Source organism: Budorcas taxicolor, chromosome 14, assembly GCF_023091745.1.
Source record: "Budorcas taxicolor isolate Tak-1 chromosome 14, Takin1.1, whole genome shotgun sequence".
Lineage (NCBI taxonomy): Eukaryota > Metazoa > Chordata > Mammalia > Artiodactyla > Bovidae > Budorcas > Budorcas taxicolor.
In genome coordinates, this window is record NC_068923.1 from 74,925,208 (window position 1) to 74,930,576 (window position 5,369).

Here is a 5,369-nt window from a genome sequence, read left to right on the forward strand (position 1 = left end):
TCAGTGCTGGGGATCTTCTTTCTCCCTCGCCCCTCTCTCTACTCCGTGGCTTCTGCCAGCTACCGGGACCAGAGCCGGCCACTAGAGGGTAGCAAAACCCCTCTTTTTAATTCTGAACTCGGTGGTTGAGAAGGACAGCTCCCGGGCGTTCATGGCTCCCCAGCCCTGCAGGAGTGAAAATAAAACAGCAAACATTTAAGGAAAGAAAAAAAAAGAATGCAAACCCTATTTTCACGTTTTACAGAAATTTCCAGGTAGACATGAATCAAAAGAAATCCCTGAGGAACCAAATAAGAAATCTCCCAAAGCAAGATAGTCCGTGTCCAGTTATTATTGTGGGATCTACAGTAATACATTCCTCTAATAACGGGTTCTCCAAAGCCCTGGCAAGTTAATAACATTGCGATATAATGCCGTGTGTTCTTAGAAGGTATTTTACACAAGAACAACATGCAGGTTTCTTTCTCTCCCTTGGCATTCCGAAGTCTCTTTTATTATATTTGTCACTTGGTTTAAAAACTAAATTTAGAAATGAAAATTCAACACCTGCCTCAGCCTAGTTCTTGACAATTAGCTCTGTTCCGTCGCTTGGAACTTCTGCAGGGAAAGCAGAATCCCTTTGCAGTCCTGTGTTTTATTTCCGCAAACTGATGCCTCCTAGTGGCAACACCAAAGCCCAGATGTTGACATGACCTTTAACCTTTCACCGGGCAAAGTTGGGTTGTTGTTTTTTTTTTAATCAATAGAACTGAAAAATTCATCCAACTACTTTACTGTCTATCTTTTAGGCTATACTATGTATCCCTATTTCGGAGAGGGCAATGGCACCCCACTCCAGTACTCTTGCCTGGAAAATCCCATGGATGGAGGAGCCTGGTGGGCTGCAGTCCATGGGGTCGCTAGAAGTCGGACAGGACTGAGCGACTTCACTTTCACTTTTCACTTTCATGCATTGGAGAAGGAAATGGCAACCCACTCCAGTGTTCTTGCCTGGAGAATCCCAGGGGCGGGGGAGCCTGGTGGGCTGCTGTCTGTGGGGTCACACAGAGTCGGACACGACTGAAGCAACTTAGCAGCAGCAACAGCATCTCCTGTTTGTTTGCAGATCTTTGTTGTTGTTTACCCAATAAGCCACATCTGACTCTTTTGCACCCTATGGACTGTGGCCTGCCAGGTGCCTCTGTCCATGGGATTCTTCAGGCAAGAATACTGGAGTGGTTTGCCATTTCCTCCTCCAGGGGATCTTCTGACCCAGGGACTGAACTGGTGTCTCCTGAACTGCACGCAGATTCTTTACCACTGAGCTACCAGGGAGAGAAGTAAATTCTACCCCTTATGATGTGGTTCGATGTCTTCGTGACAGTCAAAGCAAAAGAAAAAAATCTTACTGTGTAAATCCTGTTAAAGAGAAAAACCATAGGCCCCAAACTGTGTTGCTTGTGCACATGATACCAAACCTAGACCCATTTGCAGCTTCAACCTTTCCCAGGTATGTAGTCTTTTTTTTATAATTTTTATGGGGAGTATGGTTAATTTACAGTGTTGTATTAGTTTCAGGTGTACAGCAAAGAGAATCAATTAAAACTGGGCAGTCTGGAACTTTCTGGCCCACACCACAGAGGGCCCCACAGGACTTCTCCACCATCAGCACCAAGCCCCACTCCAAGGGAAGAAGAGGTAACCTGCACAGTAGACCCTGTCCTTCTTTCAAAACAAGGTGCCAGACCTGAAACAGTCCTTTCTTTTCTCTCGCCAGTGCTTCCTTGCTGCACCCTCCTTCTTCCTATTAAAACCTCCCATTTTGTACTACCCCTTGGAGTGCCCTTTACCACCATCACTGGATAAAGCTGGTCAGATCTTTGAATTTGCTTAGCTGAATTGTTGTTAACAATCCTAAGAGCTAGATTGCACTGCGTAATTTTCCTAAGGGCCCTGAAGGCACATATTATTCTCCCTCTCTTGTAGATGGAGAAATGGGTGCCCTGGACACGTGTTGGCCAAGGCCACCCAGCTATTCCCCAGTGACATCCAGGTTTGAAACCTGATTGCTTTGCTCTCCACTCTGATGAACTCTTCGTAGGAAGAGAGTGTGTTGGGTCAGAATGTCTGAAACCCATGGCACCTGGCTGCCCAGCTGGTACCTCCTAAGCCCTCAGAGCATGTGGATTAAGAGGAGGGCGTGGCCAGTATGGAATGAGGGAGAGAGGTCAGAAATCACCAGAACCGTGCTCGCTTTGGCAGCACATATACTAAAATTGGAACGATACAGAGATTAGCATGGCCTCTGCGCAAGGATGACACACAAACTCGTGAAGCGTTCCATATTTTTGAAACAAGAAAAAAGTCAAATAAATAACCTAACTCTACACCTAAAGCAACTAGAAAAGGAAGAAATGGAGAACCCCAGAGTTAGTAGAAGGAAAGAAATCTTAAAAATTAGGGCAGAAATGAATGCAAAAGAAACAAAAGAGACCATAGCAAAAATCAACAAAGCAAAAAGCTGGTTCTTTGAAAGGATAAATAAAATTGACAAACCATTAGCTAGACTCATCAAGAAACAAAGAGAAAAATCAAATCAATAAAATTAGAAATGAAAATGGAGAGATCACAACAGACAACATAGAAATACAAAGGATCATGAGAGACTACTATCAGCAATTATATGCCAATAAAATGGACAACGTGGAAGAAGTGGACAAATTCTTAGAAAAGTACAACTTTCCAAAACTGAACCAGGAAGAAATAGAAAATCTTAACAGACCCATCACAAGCATGGAAATTGAAACTGTAATCAGAAATCTTCCAGCAAACAAAAGCCCAGGTCCAGACGGCTTCACAGCTGAATTCTACCAAAAGTTTTGAGAAGAGTGAACACCTATCCTACTGAAACTCTTCCAGAAAATTGCAGAGGAAGGTAAACTTCCAAACTCATTCTATGAGGCCACCATCACCCTAATACCAAAACCTGACAAAGATGCCACAAAAAAAAGAAAACTACAGGCCAATATCACTGATGAACATAGATGCAAAAATCCTCAACAAAATTCTAGCAATCAGAATCCAACAACACATTAAAAAGATCATACACCATGACCAAGTGGGCTTTATCCCAGGGATGCAAGGATTCTTCAATATCTGCAAATCAATCAATGTAATTCACCACATTAACAAATTGAAAAGCAAAAGCCATATGATTATCTCAATAGATGCAGAGAAGGCCTTTGACAAAATTCAACATCCATTTATGATACAAACTCTTCAGAAAGCAGGAATAGAAGGAACATACCTCAGCATAATAAAAGCTATATATGACAAACCCACAGCAAACATTATCCTCAATGGTGAAAAATTGAAAGCATTCCCCCTAAAGTCAGGAACAAGACAAGGGTGCCCACTTTCACCGCTACTATTCAACATAGTTCTGGAAGTTTTGGCCACAGCAATCAGAGCAGAAAAAGGAATAAATGGAATCCAGGTTGGAAAAGAAGAAGTAAAACTCTCACTGTTTGCAGATGACATGATTCTCTACATAGAAAATCCTAAAGACTCCACCAGAAAATTACTAGAGCTAATCAATGAATATACTAAAGTTGCAGGATATAAAATCAACACTCAGAAATCCCTTGCATTCCTATACACTAATAATGAGAAAGTAGAAAAAGAAATTAAGGAAACAATTCCATTCACCATTGCAACGAAAAGAATAAAATACCTAGGAATATACCTACCTAAAGAAACTAAAGACCTATATATCGAAAACTATAAAACACTGATGAAAGAAATCAAAGAGGACACTAATAGATGGAGAAATAGACCATGTTCATGGATTGGAAGAATCAATATAGTGAAAATGAGTATACTACACAAAGCAATCTACAGATTCAATGCAATCCCTATCAAGCTACCAGCCATATTTTTCACAGAACTAGAACAAATAATTTCAAGATTTGTATGGAAATACAAAAAACCTCGAATAGCCAAAGCAATCTTGAGAAAGAAGAATGGAACTGGAGGAATCAACTTGCCTGACTTCAGGCTCTACTACAAAGGCACAGTGATTAAGACAGTATGGTACTGGCACAAAGACAGAAATATAGATCAATGAAACAAAATAGAAAGCCCAGAGATAAATCCACACACATATGGACACCTTATCTTCGACAAAGGAGGCAAGAATATACAATGGGTTAAAGACAATCTCTTTAACAAGTGGTGCTGGGAAGACCAGTCAACCACTTGTAAAAGAATGAAACTAGATCACTTTCTAACACCACACACAAAAATAAACTCAAAATGGATTAAAGATCTAAATGTAAGACCAGAAACTATAAAACTCCTAGAGGAGAACATAGGCAAAACACTCTCCGACATACATCACAGCAGGATCCTCTATGATCCACCTCCGAGAATACTGGAAATAAAAGCAAAAATAAACAAATGGGATCTAATTAAAATTAAAAGCTTCTGCACAACAAAGGAAACTATAAGTAAGGTGAAAAGACAGCCTTCTGAATGGGAGAAAACAATAGCAAATGAAGCAACTGACAAACACCTAATCTCAAAAATATACAAGCAACTTATGCAGCTCAACTCCAGAAAAATAAATGACCCAATCAAAAAATGGGCCAAAGAACTAAACAGGCATTTCTCCAAAGAAGACATACGGATGGCTAACAAACACATGAAAAGATGCTCAACATCACTCATTATCAGAGAAATGCAAATCAAGACCACCAGTCAGAATGGCTGCGATCCAAAAGTCTACAAGCAATAAATGCTGGAGAGGATGTGGAGAAAAGGGAACCCTCTTACACTGTTGGTGGGAATCCAAACAAGTACAGCCACTATGGAAAACAGTGTAGAGATTCCTTAAAAAATTGCAAATAGAGCTGCCTTATGACCCAGCAATCCCACTACGGGGCATACACACCAAGGAAACCAGGACTGAAAGAGACACATGTACCCCAATGTTCATTGCAGCACTGTTTATAATAGCCAGGACATGGAAACAACCTAGATGTCCATCAGCAGATGAATGGATAAGAAAGCTGTGGTACATATACACAATGGAGTATTACTCAGCCATTAAAAAGAGTACATTTAAATCAGTTCTAATGAGATGGATGAAACTGGAGCTGATTATACAGAGTGAAGTAAGCCAGAAAGAAAAACACCAATACAGTATACTGACACATATATACGGAAATTAGAAAGATGGTAATGATGACCCTGTATGTGAGACAGCAAAAGAGACACAGATGTATAGAATGGACTTTTGGACTCTGAGAGAGAGGGAGAGGGTGGGATGATTTGGGAGAATGGCATTGAAACATGTATACTATCATGTAAGAAACAAAGTGCCAGTCTAT

General features: G+C 40.7%; 1 non-coding gene across 1 annotated transcript; it reads left to right on the top strand.

Moving 5' to 3' along the window:
- The first annotated feature begins 2,225 nt into the window (after positions 1–2,225).
- On the top strand, positions 2,226–2,329 carry LOC128059685 (U6 spliceosomal RNA). Its single transcript, XR_008200613.1, has one exon. It is a non-coding gene; the product is annotated as a U6 spliceosomal RNA (small nuclear RNA).
- The last annotated feature ends 3,040 nt before the right edge of the window (positions 2,330–5,369 follow it).